Raw genomic sequence first — 16,820 nt, 5'->3', positions numbered from 1 at the left:
GCCAAGAAACAAGTCACCTGTCGATTTGATCCTTGGAGGAAGTAACAGAGGAAAGCAGGAGGACCTCCAAGGGGAGCCTGTGTACTCTATTCTCATCCCCCAAACCTGCCTGGCAAATACACTCAACAACCAAGCATGTGGCCTCCCTCCGCCGGCTGCTGTGTGACAATGAGCCTGTTAGAGACACTGGGTGTTATCCTCTGTCTGCTAAGTTAGTGATTCACATGAGTCGTTAATACCCAACCAATGCATCAGGATAGGTCCCCATTGTTGGTTGACAAAACCAACAGCAGTGCTGAGGGGACAGAAGAAGATGGCGACCAGGACTCCTGGTCCTTTGTGGCCCCATCTTGGAGCTGCGCTTCCTAAAGAGAGTTCCTGGGACCTTAACTCTGACACACGCGGGGCTGTGGGGCCACATCAGTTGGGGTTCACCCCTGCCAGAAATTTGTGGTGCCACCTGCAGTAAAGAAAGCTCCCTCACTCTTGTCACCTGCAAAGGTAATAAGAGTGACCATCTCAATGGTCCTTCCTTGCCTTTTGGGCTAAAACCCTTTTCCCAAATAATCCTCTTGCTAACTTTTCTTCCCTTGCACGCATCTTAGGAAGAACTGTCTTAGTCTTAGAACATACTTACTAACTTTAAAAGTCCCAGGTCCAATTTTATTCGATGAATTTCTGCTGTGCCTTTTGTTCAGGAAAATCTTTCCTGAGCATCTGTGTGAGCTGGTCACTTCATTCACATCATTTTTCAGTACCAGAACAACCTACTCCTATTTTACAGATGAGGAAGCTGAGGCCTAGAGTGGTAATGCTACAAGCCCCAGGCCGTCCTGCTGGAAAGTGGAGACACTGAGACTCGAACTCAGGTGTGATAACTCCGAGCGTCCAGGATTTTCCATCATGCTACCCTGGCTCCTCTCTCCCCGGAAGCCAGGGGTGTCACTTCCACTAAAGAACCACAAACTGTGGTCCGACTCTGGGCTGTCGCCTGGCCTAAGAAGACAGGCAGGGCTTGAGTGACAGTGTTCGTTTACATCTCTGACCTCTGCTTTACTCTCAAAGGAAAGCCAGTCAGCCACCCAATGACCTTTACTGGGCGCCTATTTTGTGCTGGACCCTGGGATATGAAGATGAAGAGGACACTGTCCCTGGCCTTAAGGAGCTACCAGTTGGGCTGGGGAGACAGTTGAGAAAAGTCCCAGCCCCAGCCAGCAGGACAGGGCTGACTTAAGACAGCACAGGGGGCTGGAGAAGGGGGCTCCTGGGGGAGGAAGGCGGCAGCCGCAGCTGGATGCTGACCCATCTGGAGCCCTGAGAGGCTTGGTCCTCTCCACAAGGCTCCTCTGGTCTCCACCCACATTAGCAATGACCAGGTGTTTCCTACCGTTTCCCCGAAAATAAGACCTAGCCAGACGATCAGCTATAATGCGTCTTTTAGAACAAAAATTATATAAGACTCGGTCTTATTTTAATATAATGTAAGACCGGGTCTTATATAAGACTGGGTCTTATATAATAATATATAATATAATATAATGTAATGTAATATAATATAATATAATATAATATAATATAATATAATATAATATAATATAATACCGGGTCTTGTATTAATTTTTGCCCCAAAAGATGCATCAGAGCTGATGGTCCAGCTAGGTCTTATTTTCAGGAAAACACAATAGTCGAGCTGGGACTGAAAGGTGGCAGCAGAGGAGGGCATCCAGGGGTAAGATGCAGAGTGGGGCAGGGAGGGGACAAGCCGGGACGGGCAGAGCCGGGAATCCCAGGAGGCAGAGCGGAGCTGAGGAGCTATGGGAACGCGGCAATTCCCATCTCCAACTCTAAAAACGCTCCAAAGTCCTGACCAAGCCTGTGCTTCAGATAAAAATAACCACCATCCAGAGGGGAGGCCTGGCTCTCTTTGGCGTGGGCCACACGTGGCCTCCCTCCTAAGGAGTTCCCTTTGGGGCACAGCCCCAGGGACCGCGGAGAGAACTTCTGCGTGCTCACTTGCCCTACTGGGAATGAAACCAGGAACGCAAAGCCTCTCTGGGTCCCTGATTGCTCGCTCAGGTTACTCGTACCACCATATATGAACATTTCCCAGCTGCAGCAGGCCGGGCTGAACGCGATGCCAGAACACACTGACGCTGGATGAAGACTGGAGAGGAAACGAGAATGGGGATTGACATCATGGAGCATCTACTCTGCTGTCATGGCAACACTCAATTTACTTTCCTCTACAGCCAAATAACTTGAGGGGCAGGGCACCTCCAAAGGTACAAAATGTGAATTGCTTATATAACTCAAATGTGACTCAACTTGACTAACACCTGAGTTTGGTTGAAACTTCCAGGGGGCACAACTGAAATGGCTATCAGTAGACTGTGGACTAGTCGGGGGGGGGAATATTATATGGCAGGTAACAGGAATGAACTGGAGCTTTGTGGTGTCAGCATAAACAAAACTCAAATACCGTGTGGTGTTAAAAAAGCAAGTTGTAGAACAGTATGGAATTGTACTATTTATGCAAATTTCAAAACATCTAAATCATATTTTGCATACGCGTCTGTACATCTACACATCTATATGTGTATATTATATATACTTACATGCACTTACATTCACATACATCGAGACATGTCTGCATGTTTGTGTGTTTGTATACATCTATGTATATGGGGGGGTGCGTGTATGTGTGCACGTGCACGTGTTTGCATGGTACAACTAGGACTGAATCAGACCAAGTTCATGGTGGTAGCTGACTCCCGGGTGAGGGCAACGGAACTGGGAAGAAGAATGTGAGGATTTCATCTTTATCTTGAATATGTTATTTCTATTGTAAAACCTCAAGCAAATAAGGAGGTGTCAATTTCTGTTCACTTTCAGTAGACGGGCCAAGGTGGCAGGAAGTTGGGTGGTAACCCAAGGACGCCAGTCTGCAATCCTTGCTTATGGCAGCCCTGGGAAACTGATATGTGCCTCAGAGACGTGGATGAACAGGATCATGTTCCAAATACCCCACCGGACGCTGTATGCACAGAGGCAAGAGCGAAACAGAGACAAATTAGGAGGCCAAGGCAAGGATCCAGCTGGAACCTGGCAGGACCTCAGGCTGTCTGTCTGTCAAATGGACAAGCTCACCAGCTGAGGCCTCTTCACAGGCAATGGCAGCTCCCTTGGCCGATGCTGACCATTCAGCCTCCACTGTCCAAACAGCGCAATTAGAACCTAGGGCCAAGGCACTTCAGTCCCTTTTCCATTTTCCAATTAAAAAAAAAAAAAAAGCACTTTCCCCAAATGAGACATACACACCGTCCAAAGCTGCGTGGAGCCTTCCAACGACAAGTACATGCTCCCCCAAGGGAGGCTGGCGGGGGGTTGTACTAAGGGACACCTACGGTACACCAGTGGCTGCATTTCTCAGTTCACCTCCTAATGACCCAGAGGTTTGGGTTCCACTATCCCTGAGGCCTCTGGGATTTACAAGGTCGTACAACTGGCCAGCAGAAAACCTGGGGTTGGCATGCAGCTCCATTTGACCTCTGCCTGGCACCTTGCTATCCCCAAGAGTGGACTTCCTTCCAGATTTCCTGTGAGCACCCATGCAGTGGAGGGGCCCCCACCAACAACCCCATCTCCCTCTGCAATCCTGTCGCCTTTCTCTGCCTCCTGCTGGGTTCTGTGGAGCCAAGGCACTGGTGGCACAGTGGCTCTGTTGAGAAGGCACCAATGTGTCACCACAGGGGAGAGAAACCTTTACATCCTGGTGACCTTTTACCGAAACACACGCCTTCCATGGGGCTTGGCCCCCCTGCAACCTCCATGTGCCGATACCCCTTTGACTCAAATGGGACCAGCTGACCTCTGACCCCTGGCATGAATGGGTGCTCTCTGCAGAGCGCTCTCCACGTACTGGGGTCCTCGCTGTTTTCCTAACATCCTGGAGGAGCTCACAGTTGAGTACCTGGAGAGGGAGGCCCATACTCTTTGGCTCTCCACTTTTGACCCCCAGTTCTCCTATGGTTGCCAGTGGCTCGAGGAACAGGCACCCCCAAAAGCATTTTCTAGAGAAGCCTGCTCAGCGCTCTGTCACCCCTGGCCTTGTACCAACAGCTTGAAACACCCACCATAGATGGCTCTACGATACGGCAGAGATGCTTTCTGGAAAATGTTCCTCCCCTTTGCAAAGCCAAACCCATAAGACCACAAATAAGGGAAAGACGCCGAGGTCTCATGGGAACCGACCAGACATCAGGCCACAGAGGAAATGCGAAGGGACCAACAAGGCTTTCAAGTCCCAGAGTCAATAGGGAAACCCAAGCCTGACGAATGAGAGTCACAGGAGTGAAATTCCTGTAGCATAGCCCAGAGCTTTCAAAGACATTTGGAATCTGCCAGGGTGGTAGCTGCTTTCAGCCCCATTTTACAGAAAATAAAACTGAGTCCAGGAGACACTGCCTGGGATTTGTGAGGCTGTGCTGCTAGTGGGACCAAGACTTGAAATCAAGATTTTAGAAAGTTTGGGGGAACTTTCAACATGCCGTTTCTGTAATATCAGCTCTACAACCGCCCCTTCCACCAAGGCTCTAAGTGTACGTAGGGGATCAGCAGGTCCTCGTGTTCCCAGTCTAGCAAGGGGTCTCCTGGGCGATGTCGTGACCGAATTCAACTCTCAGGAACAAGTGAAAGAAAGGGAACGTGGTTTGAGTTCGATGCGTCATCTCGCCCGGCCTCCTTTGCCAGTGTTTAGGAAAGTCTGCCAAAAAGATGAATCTTAGAACTGAGCCTGTCAGCCATCAGCTCCGAAGCTGTGCCAAGCTCTCTGCTTTTGCACATGCTGTTCCCACAGCTCATCCCATGACCCCAACCCACCCCCTCCCCTGGCCCAGGCTGGGCAGATTAATTCCTGCTCCTTGCTTAAGACTCAACTGCAGGGTCACTGCTTAATCACGCTCGCAGCCCTGTCGGGCTCATTCATGGCTGAACTGCCAATGTCTGCCAAGTCGGTGTTCAATAAATATTTATGGAATGAATGTGTGGCTCTCCTCTTCCTCCTGAGATCAGAAGAGCATATACGTTTACATGAAGCTGGCTTCTTCGTTACTGCCTGCAGCTCGGGTTCTCAGGGACCAGAGCCTGAGTTCAATTCCTGACACTGCCCCTCACTAGCTGTGTGACCTTGGACATGGCATGTTGCTTCTCTGGGCCCCAGTGTCCGCATCTGTCAGGTAGCGGGGAATGATAGGTCTTGTCAGACACGGGCAATTCAGTGATGAACAAGACCAGTGGGTCTGTGGGCGTGATTAAGTGCCAAGAGGCTTCCAGGAGACAGTGACTCTCAGGGGAGTCTTCACCGAGGAGCAGGGATTCATCTGCCAGCCTGTGCTGGAAGACGGCAGGTTGAGCTGTGGGGTCAGGAACGAAGCAGAGAATGAACGTGAGTATTGTAACATGACCGTGTTAGCTATGCAGCGTACAGCTAATAGTGTTAGCTATTCTAATACTGCTGCTGCTCCTCAGTGTCCCCCAGATGCAGTATTTGAAGGGATTCTTAGAAGGCTGGCATTAATCATGGTGGAGGCAGTGAAGAACTCTTCGTTCTTTACCACATTATTTCAAAGCCCCATCTCCGGCTTGAGACAAAATCTAATTTTTAACAATCTCATTAAATGTCTAACGCTTGCGGGGTTGCAGGGAGGAGGGAGCACACTTTAAATTTGAAACACACTGTACTCAGCATGTGCTTTGAGCCCTGGCCACTTTTTCCCACCTTCTGGGGAAGCAGGTACCAAGTATGAATCAGGTCTGGCGCATTAATGCTGACCATCTGGCCGGGAAGCATGCACAAAGGGACATGTACAAAGGTACGTGGCAACTCACACTGATGCCAACGGCCCAACTGATGCCACGACTGCCACAGAGCTCCGTCTCCTTTCGGGGCTCGGTCTTAGCTGCGTGAACTGTTCCCGGGGCGTCCTACAACTCAGCACCCTGCGTGGCGTCTGTTCATACTATTTGCACTCCAGCTAGGCGTGCGCTTTTTGAGGGCTGCAATCAGTGGTGTGCTGTTAAATGTTTAACAACCAACGCTCAAAAAACAAACAAACAAACAAACTCACCCTGATTTCTAGCGTTCGCCAATTGCCCTGCTATAAACACAACCACCACGGCCAACTTCAAGCAACCGACACGCGGTATTGAACATGGAATTTCTGGAAAGAGACTCGTGCGAACACACCATTATGTAGTCTTTCCATCACAGGGATACGACAGACACCAATCACCTCGAGAGCAGAGATAATCGTAAAGTGCAGTCAAAAACTAAGACATGATAAGTCTTGAGTGTTTATCACCTTCGTTTTAAATGACTTGTTTAATTGTAAGCTTATATGATTTTACTTTTAATGATGGCTCGCAACCTTTCTCAAACTTTAACTACTGGCTCTCACAAACCAGTAGAAGCCGTCCACACCACGCTACTGGCTGGCACCGAGTGTTGTTCAACTTCAAACCCCAGCGTGGATTCGCTGCTCGACAATCATCACCAATGAACTGGCCAACGTGCGGTGAGTGTGGACAAAGCCACAGACCCTGTGCAGGGGTTTTACTCCCAGCATCTCACGTTTATCGTCTCCACAGACTGAGGGGGTCACTGTGATTAGCTTGACTGTACAGATAAAGAGACTGAGGCTCAAGACAGATAAACACCTTGCCCACGGTCACACAGAATGCCTGTGGACAGTGCCGATGCATCCATCACACTCCAACTGCTTACTCATTTGGGCTCATCTAGGTGGTAGTTCCCCAAAATGTCTGGGCGGTTCTGACTTCCAGCCCCATGTCAGCCGTACTCATTCAGTGAAACACCCCACCCACAGGACAGCAGCCGGGGTGCCCCGGGTTCTGCTCTTCCTCAGAAGCACAAAGGAGAACTCGACCTGTGAGCAAGGCCAAGCACAGATCAGACTCAGACCCACAAACCACCCAGAAATTCCAGGAATGAAGTGGTGGCTGGGAGGAGGGAGGAGGACACCCCAGCAGGCATGTCTCGGGCAGATCCCAGGCCTGGGCAGAACCTCTCAGGAAGAACGTCTGGATCAATACCAGACACCTGGGGTGCAGGTGACAAAGGATCTCATCCGTTTTCCTTAAACCCTTCTCCACAGGATTACGGCTGGATAGGGAGGACACAGGCACCCTGGATTCCCCACAAATGAGGATGGAGGGCCAGCAGTCCACCCAGCCGAAGAGAAACACCCACCCATGGCCTCTTCTTCCCTCCTGCCCCTTGGCAAAAGATACATCCTTGGGGATGATATGTCTGGGTACTGAAGTGAACGAGTACAACATATAAAATGTATTTGATTTTTAAAATACTACACAGAATACGCAAAATTCTGGACAAAACTCATTCAACAAACACTTCAGTCTACTTAGTGGGGGTGGGGGAATCAAAACTGAAAACCAGGTGCATTCAATGGAAGCCAAGAGAATATATAAAAGAAGCCACTCTAAAGTGACTGAATAATACATTAATAAAACATAACTCCCGGGGCGCCTTTCTCTTCTCGTGCAGATGTGTGGATGTTTTCTCAGGACAATGCTCTCAGCAAAGCTTTAGATAAACAGTAGGAAACCCCAGCTCCAAAGGACAAGACATCCAGGACTGCCAGGAGGCAGAGTGGAAAAGCGTGGACGTTGGGTCAGACCCGAGTTTGAATCCTAATTCGACCACCTAGAGCTGCCCAGGAGGTCCTTCAATGTCTCGGTGTCTCTAATTCTTCATGGGCACAAAGAAGCCCTGAATTTCTCCCAGGACTAGAGGAGGGAAGGTGCGAAGATTACAAAAATAGTGGTTCTAAAGAGCCCAGCCGCAGAGTCCCGGGAACTAGCGGTTTTTAATGACTTTCTTTCCCTTGTCCTCCCGGGTGAATTCAGGCATCCCAGATCCTCTCTGCTCCAGGCTTCAGGGCTGGCAGTACCTGAACCAGCCTCCGGCCTGAAATGCATGATTTACTGGTACTGGGTGGCATCTTCCAGGATGAGTCATGGCTGCTGGTTTTGAACCAAACTCAAAGACACAACTTCTATAGCACCAGGCTATGGACTCTCCACACTGCTTTGCAGATGAAAATCGCCAGGGCAAACCCTCGGTGGCCACAGAGTCCTTGGGACATGCAAAGGGACAAGACAGTCCACCCTTGGGAAGGGGAGGAGACACCGCAGCAACTAGATAAAGACAAAAGGCGTGAGGAAAGCAGTCCCAGGAATGGGGAAGTTGAGCAGAGGTTGGGGCAGAGACCACTCTGGTGGGACAGAGAATGGGGTCCTGCTGAGATATCAAGGAAAGGGATTTCCATGCAGCAGGAACAGTACCCATGGCGGGGCGTAGGAGGGACCCCGTGGGGGCTGGTCAGGCCATACGGCTTGATCTGGGGCCCTGGCACACATGTGCATTTTGTGAAAATTCATCTGCAGCACACGAACGAGTGTGCAGTCCTCTCTAGTATGGTCAACTTTAATACAAATTTTTTATCACCACTTGGAAATCGCTCTGGCTTCTGTTTGAAGAATGGACCAAGACAAGCATGAGTGGCTGCAAGGGGAAGGAACATCACTGTGCAAGAGAAAACCCTCAAGGGCTCGCCCCAGGACTCTCAGAGCTGAGACAAGTCTGGAGCCTGGTCTCTGACAACCCTTGAAAGTGAACTTACACGTTGGAGCCCAGATAAAGCCCGGCGAACAGCTAGGGCCTCCCACTTGGACCAGATACCAACTCTCCAGACAGGGCCCAGTTCATCCCACGTCTGAGAGGGCACTTTGTCCAGCGATGCCAAAGCTGAAAATATCTCCACTCCCAGTGAAGCCCGGGCCTTGAAGGTTCCCAGGAATAAACAGTGTTTTCAGCAGGCGGGTGCTTCTCCCCACAAGAACAGACTGGCTGTGTTGGGAGCTGGTTTTGGGCAGGAGAGAGAGGGGATAGCAGCAGATAATACACATACATACTGACACATTTGCAATGTTGTTGTGGAAACAACTCATTCTTTCTGAGGGGGCACTTTGGGGTTACAAATAGATGTGCTTTGCAAGCTCCTGGGCATACTAGGGCACGACACGGGCGTACTCGTATATGCTCTGAAGGAAGATGCTGGAATCCTCAGGACACGTGCCCAGGCCCCAGAGCAATGAGTGCCAACAAGCTGAGCATCCTTCCGGAAGAAAGGCTTATGGATACGGGAACAACTTGTTCTCAAGGGGCCTCTTGCCTCGGGACGAAGGCAGTCATTTTAGCTCCCAAGCTACTCACTCCATTCTTGCCACGTGACTGACTACTTTCTGGTCCTCCCAGGTCGTGTACACAGAACCTTGCACACAGTTTCACATATACCCCCCACTACCCAGCACCCTCCCACCCCGTCTTTGTGCCAGGCCCCAGGACAAGTCTTCATCAGCTTTCTAGGGCAGTGGGCTTCCTATTTGAGCCTGCCCCAGAAAGTGCTGGAAGCCTCTTTTAAACACAGATTGCTGGCCAAACCCTGTAACTTCTGATTCAGGAAGCCTGGGGCAGGGCCTGAGAATGTGCATTTCTAATAAGTTCCCAGGTGCTGCTGTGGCCCCCCCTCCAACTTTGTGTGGGACCCCACTTTGAGAACCACTGCTCCAGATTAAACAACCTCTCAAATCTTCTCACGCCCCCCCCTTAATCCAGCGTCTTCCACACACCAACACTTGGCACAGCCCTTCCCAAGCTTGTCTACCGTTACTAGTACATATTTTGTATTTTTAATTCAAGTTGGCCAGCTTTGAGGGTACAAACAATTTTACTTAGAAAAGGTAACTTTCTATCACCACCATCTTGCAGAGAACCTGATCCATTCTTCCCTAAACGGAAGGAAGCAGGAGTACATTTAAACACAAGGAAAACAGAACAAAGTGAGGACCTCCCAGCTGGGCGCCGATACCAGCCAGAAGCTTTGTTGTAGAGAGTGCTTTCTTTGCTGTAAAGGGACAGGGAGGGTGGGGCATTAGGGACCGATGACACCACCTGAGATGTTCACCTTGCTATCAGCAGGACCGCACAGTTATAAGAACAGGTTGATAGGTTTTGCTGCTGGGTCTGAACACACACTCAGTCACGTTGAGGACAAGCAGAGATGGATTCCCCATACTTTGGGGGACCCTGCTCACTCCATACTGATCTGTTCTCAAGTGAAAGTGACACCCTGGTACACGCCTCTCCCCGGGAGCCCACAGCAGGGGATCCAAACACTATACAGCTCACCCCATGCACAGGACAGACTCTAGCTACCCCTGAACCTGGCACTTTAACTCCAGGAGCACGGAACTTCTTGCCTTTTTCCAAGGGTGCCAGGCCCCTCCCGACCTCCCGGCCTCTGCACACACATGGTCCCTCCACTTGGGGCACCCTGGCCAACTCCCTACACGCCACCATCTTTTCCTGCCAGAGACTGCTGATTCTTTGCTTTAGATGGATTTCTCATGCTCTTATCAAGTCATTCTCAGCAGATGCCAGCTGGATGCCAGCTCCCGTTCCTAGAGAGATCCAGGTGAGGTTTTTCCAATCCGAAAGAACTTTGGGATGGGGCCAAGTCCAGGACCACTTGCCTATAAGTGAAATGAAAGCTCAATTCCTTTTCCAGCTGGGATAGTGCCATTCTGCACTCACAATGGGACACATTCCAGAAATTTGGATTGAAAATGTGGGATTGTTTTATAATTTGTATTTTTTAAATGACGGTCCAGAAGTTGCATAATCCTCTTTTCCCCCTAAATCTGTGGTTTCTGTCTAAGCTGACGCAGCACTTGAGATAATCAGAGGAGTTAAATCTCCCTTGGGCTGGGTCATGAAAAACTGTCCTGACAGCCTTGAAAAGGGGGTGTCTGTCTGCGAGTGCCCACAATCGCACAGCCTGGGGTACAAAGCAGCACGCTCCCATGGCAACATCTCAAGACAGGACTCTCTGCCAGTTGCTACTGTGACCCCCAGTGCATTGTCAACACCCAGATACCAGATTTCCCTACACCCACGATAGAGGGCCTTGGCCCCTTCTAGAATGAGATGGCATGAGTTGATGCTTCTTTAAGAAGGAAGTCAAGAGTGGAGAACACGGTTTCTCAGTAAGTTAAATATCATAACCCATAATATCATGTGACCCAACAATTCCACTCCTGGGTGTAAACCCAAAACAATGGAGAACAGGTGTTTCAACAAAAACATGTATACGAATGTTAATAGCAGCATTATTCACAAGAGCCAAAATGTGGAAACATCTCAAACTTCCATCAATGGAAGAATGGATAAGCCAAATGTGCTCTATCCATACAATGGAATATTACTCAGCCATGAAAAGGAAGCACTGCCACCTGCTAGAACATGGATGAACCTTGAACTCATCATGCTCAGTGCAAGAAGCCAGACACAAAAGGCCACATATTATATGATTCCATTTATATGAAACATCCAAAATAGTAAATCCAGAGACAGAAGGTAGATTAGTAGTTGCCAGAGGCTGGGGAGGAGAGAAAGGGGAGTGACTGCTAATGATGACTTGGGATAATAAAAATGTTCTGGAATTAGATAGTAGTCATGGTGACTACTGTGAATGTACTAAGTGCCACTGAACTATATACTTTAAAACGGTGAAAATGGTAAAGTTTATATTTATGCATATTTTCCCACAATAAAAAACCTTATTTTTCTTTCAAGGAAGAAAAAAAAGCATAGCTGGCTCCATGAACCACCACTGCACAGATCTGCCCGACATCCCTGTTCCAGAACTCCATTTAGAGTCCCATGCTCCATTTAGAACTTTACGAGGGGCTCCAGATCCCCATCCCATGAAGGCCTGAGAATCTATTCCGCTCAAGGAACTAAAGATGAAATGAAATGATGCTTGTGTTGTAGTTTCCTTTCTTGACAAGCCATCAGCCCCTTTGAGTGATGCTGGGTTTGCACATCTGGGATTGATCAAAAACCAGTGAGTTTGCAAAAAAAAAGAAAAAGAAAAAAAAAAGCCTCCTAGGTCGGGAGCAAGCAGACACAGAGGCACCTCCCATACATAGTAAATTACGCTGGTGACAGAGGAAAGAAATGTTTCAGTTCCCTCAAGGCCAAAGAGGTCAGCATTGCCGGTCCTGCCTCTAAGAGCCAGTTTTCAAATGCAGCTGACTAAAGCCCAGATGGCCAATGTGAGGTCTTTGAGGGAGGGGTGAAACGTAGGGGCTCTCAGAGGCCTCGTGCTTATCTGTGGAGGCTCCCGGCCCTCCCCCAGCCAGCCAGCCAGCTCTCTTCACTAGTCCAGAAGCAGGACTTTGGGGGCCAGTGTTGATCTAGGTCCTGGGGCAGGGCTCTCTGCAATGACACTGGTACCTGTTGGCAAAGGGAGCCCAAGCGTCCATGTCAGCACCTCCCCTCTCCAGGCCCACTCCTCCCCTAACCCCGGCTGGGGACCTAGATGCCAGGTGGTATGGGAAGTCCTGACTGACAGCAAGCTCTGCTGTGACAGTCACATGGCTCATCACTGGACGAGCACCTTCTTCCAGACTCTGGAGCAGAGCCCAGTCGGGATGGCAGCTCTCCCTGACCCTGGCTATGTCGTGCTGTGCACATGCCTTAATCACTCCAAGCCTCAATTTCCTCTTTGTAAAAAGGAGAACGGGCCAGTGCCCACCTCGTAAAGAAGTCAGTGAGATCATCCGTGTAAAACTCTGGGTACCGCTGGCCTGTAGTCAGTGCCAAGTAAATATCAGAGGCTGGTATTTTAAATGCTTTTATTACTATTCCCATTCCTATATCTTAAGAGACTGTGAAAATCAAAATGACCCTCTTCATTCTCCTCCTATGGTACATCATCGGGGACTTGGGACTTGAGCTTAACTCTGCTCACAGCTGTTTTACCTGGAGCCCCTCTCAGATAAAACAAAATCTTGTGTAAAGTTCAAGCCCAGAGGTGGAATTAGTGGCTGGGCTGAGAATTGTCTTAAAAGGAGACAGGACCCAGCGGTTAAGAATGTAGGGTGTACAGCCAGACAGGCCTGGGGGTGACAGCATGACACATCAGCTAGGGAACCTTGGGTAGGCACTTTACCTCGGTTTTCTCATCTGTGAAATAGGGACCAAGAGGCCTGCTGCCCAGGTGTGTTGCCGGGATGATAATGCAGGTAAAGTGCATAGCACAGGGCCTCATAACTGCCATACCTTCTGGCCCTCCCTTGTGTGGAAACAGCTAGATCAGAGGCAGCAGAAAATCAGGTGCACAAAAGAGCCCTGGGAGGTCCTCTCTCAGTCTATCTGAGGAAGGGGACCTGCCCTTTATCTTGTTCTACATGACTCTGGTCTCTCACTTGTCAGACCCTAGACCCTAGATGCTCTGACCCAGATGGGAAAGGTAGACTCATCTTATTCCGTCAGAACAAGGGACCCCAATGCTCAAGGTGGAAACTCACAAATCCACTCTTGGTCGCAAGGCAAGCTGGGCATTTGCACAGATCCCTGGCTGCTTCTCTCCACCAAGGCAGCACCTCACCTTTTGGCTAAAAGATGCCCAATTCAAGTGAGACTTCAATGAGTAGGCATCAGCTGAGCCCTTTCTGGCTTGTCCACCAGCCCAACCCTTGGCAAGGGAGGCTCTGGGTCTGAACTGCCTGAGGGTTCAGGTTCTGTCATCTGGCCCTGGTTCTGTCACCTAGGGTAGCTCATCTCCCCAGGACTGCAAAACCAAGTCTTCAGCTTCCAGCACAATCCTCCCCACACAAGGAGCTTTGCAGACGCCCACTCTGGCTGAAGATACCCAGGAACAAGCTCCTAAACCTACAGGAACTCTGACGCGCAGCACACCTGTACACATCCACGGCGATCAGGGGCTTCAGAAGCAGATCTGGGTTCCAGCCCTGGCTCTGCCTGGACAACTCACTGCACTTCTCTAACCCCCATTGTCTTCATCAGAAATATGGGGAAAAGAAGGCTACCCTGCAGGTTTGCCGCAAATGAAACATAAAGGGGTGTGGCCCTGTAAACTGTGGAGCAGAAGGCACAGCGTTAGTATCACCCCTGCCATCCACATGTGGGCAGACACAAACTCCTGCCACATCCACACCGTCAGCTTTCCATGTATTGACGCCCACTGCGTACACAGGAAGGCGACGGATGCGAGCGAAAGGCACAAGGAAGGCAGGAGTACACCGCCTCCAGGAGCACGGTTCTGCTGTCAGACCAGCTTCGAGTCCCGGCTCCCCGCTTCCTGCCTTGAGCAACTGACTTGCCCTCGCTGAGCCTCAGTTTCTCCACCTGTGAAACTGCATGCCGCTGAGCCTGGGTCGGAGATGCAATAGGCGTTCAGCTTAGTGCTTGCACACAGTAAGCCCTAAGAGCTGGCAACTGCTCTGGTTACTTCAGCTCCTCGGAGACTAAGGGAGGGGACTGCAGCTCAAGGAGAGTAAAGGGATCTAAATCACACTTACTTCCGCAGGGCTTTAAACACCAGCTCGTCGGCGTCTCCCGCGGCGGCGGCGAAGTCGTAGTATGGGCACAGCAAGATGGTCGAGAGACAAGGGACCGGTGGGCCACGGAGGGAAGCAGTGGATCCCGGGGCCCGACGCGCGGGCTCTTGTATGCAGTCTCGGAGCCCGGAGGCCACGCCCCCGTCGGCCCACGGTGCTGATAGGGCCGCGCAGTCCAGCCCCGTCTCACCCTGCCCTCTGGCCACGCCCCTCCCGAGCTCACCCCCGCCCCCGGCCCCGCCCCGCCCCGCCCCTTGACAGGGGTAGGTGCTGGAGCCTCGGGTCTGGGGGCGGTGCGAGGAGAGCCAGGACGACCCGCGCGTCCTAATAACTTGGTTTGAGAAGAGGACTTGCTCAGTTTCCTCACAGTGACCATAAAAATACCAGTTCCACTGAGCGCTTACTATGCGCCCAGCGCGGTGCCAAGCACTTTCCACCACCGGTTTGCAAGTTTAACGAACCCCGTCTCTCTGTGGCTCAACTGGAAAATACGAATACGGAGGCAACCTCCCGGGATTGTAGCAAATAAAATCGGGAAGGACATGGACTCCGTAAACTGTGGCGCACAATACACACTTGTTAAATTTATTTCCATCTTCTACACACGGGTAGAAAATTTCACTCATGCCACCTTGACACACACACACACACACACACACACACACACACACACTATTCCCAATGTACAGATGAAGAAATGAAGACTAGATACTGGATGAGGACTGTAAAACCGTGGTCCAGGCTAAGTGCCTTTACTTTTATTATCCCAAACATGTCCACAGGAGTCCAGTGAGGTAGAAATGATCCCATTTCACAGATTGGGCAACTGAGGCCTGGAGGAGAATGTTCCAAGTCCCATAGCTAGTGAGAAGCAGCACAGGTTCAAACCTTGCTCTTACAACATTTTGCCCGCAGGCATTTAGCATCTTTAACCTGTGCAGGTAAACACACAAATCAATTTAGAGCCAGAAGAAATCACCCTTGGCCCTTGTTGGCAGGTGAAGAAACCAAGCTGTAGAACCAAAAGAGACCCCCTGGGCTCCCCATTCAGTCACATGGTTGGACCCACTGTATGCCAGCATGTCCATGAAGAGCCTGCCCTCACATCACATCACTTCCACACACTCCCATCGAGTCACTCTGAACCAGCCTCTGTCTGTACAGCAGTGAGCAGGCACAGGCAAGCCCCCTCTGGGATCTCTCAGGGGCGCCTAGATGGGTCAGAGCATATGGGGGAGAGTCAGTGGATCAACAGTGAGGGAGGAAGACCCCTCCATGACTGGTGGGGCCTATGTGACATGGATTCAGAAAGCTGGAAACTCTTGCCCAAGATTTGGTGGCAGCTCAGTTGCAGATAAAGTATAATGTAGACGTCCTTTGTTATCTTTTTTTCTTTTTTTTTACTTTTCTTCCTTCTCTCAGTTTTTGAAGCATCATTCTCAGCTCAACAGTCATTCATTCAATACTTATTAAGCACCTACTATGTGTCGGGCTCTGTTCCAAGCATTAAAATATTCAGCGGTGAACCAACTTATTCCAGAACAAATCATCACTTTGACAAAGGGCAAATCCAAAATGAGAAAAGACTTGCATTATTAACAGAAGCCTCTCAGGTACCCAGCCTCACACATATTAGCTTGTCTACCCCAACAACACTGTGGAGCTGGTGCTGTGATCATCAGGAAACTGGACACAGAGAGTGTAAGTAGCTTTCCCCAGGCCACACAGCTTGAGTGGAGGAACTGGGATTTGAACTCATGCATTGCCCACTCATCTGCCACCACCTTGTGTACCATGAAATCTTGGGTACAGGGGAGTGGACTACTCTGACTCCTGGCCCAGCAGAGGGGAAGGGAAGCTACGCAGGGTTAGATTTCTCATGAGCCCAGCATGTGGGTGGGTGTGGAAGTGGTTAATACTGAGATGTTCACAGTTCTGCTAATTGGGACCTCCACTTCCTTCCTGATGCTTTTTATGGCAACTCCGTGGGCTCCCTGCTGGTCCAGGATGGCTCTGAGGACACCCTCTCCTGCCCAGGCATTCCAGGGGTACCATTGGCATAGCTTCGACCTGAGGGCACCTCAACAATGACGTTCCCCGCCCGGGCTCCCAACTCCTGTCTGGCCTGGCAGCCACCACCCTAGCACACTGCACAACACAGAAACTTCCAAAGCCTCCCCCTTCCTCTCCCTCAGTTTCTCCTTTCCTCTCCCTCTGCAGTCTTCTCCTCATCTGCCCTCCTGCTTCTTGTCTGCCCTGCTAAGCCTCCCTGGCCTGGCATCTCACTGAGCCCA

The 16,820-nt window shown here is 50.4% G+C and overlaps 1 protein-coding gene across 1 annotated transcript in view; it reads right to left on the bottom strand.

The window, feature by feature from the left end:
• The window catches only part of CRISPLD2 (cysteine rich secretory protein LCCL domain containing 2), a 61,896-nt gene extending 47,255 nt beyond the window's left edge, over positions 1-14,641 (bottom strand). The window contains exon 1 of the mRNA XM_033129194.1: positions 14,488-14,641. The gene's annotated coding sequence lies outside the window, so the exon portion shown is untranslated. The remainder of the gene's footprint in view (positions 1-14,487) is intronic.
• Positions 14,642-16,820: the final 2,179 nt, after the last annotated feature.

The sequence above is a fragment of the Rhinolophus ferrumequinum genome, chromosome 15 (assembly GCF_004115265.2).
Source record: "Rhinolophus ferrumequinum isolate MPI-CBG mRhiFer1 chromosome 15, mRhiFer1_v1.p, whole genome shotgun sequence".
Classification (NCBI taxonomy): Eukaryota; Metazoa; Chordata; class Mammalia; order Chiroptera; family Rhinolophidae; genus Rhinolophus; species Rhinolophus ferrumequinum.
This window is presented reverse-complemented; position numbering and strand designations above follow the sequence as displayed.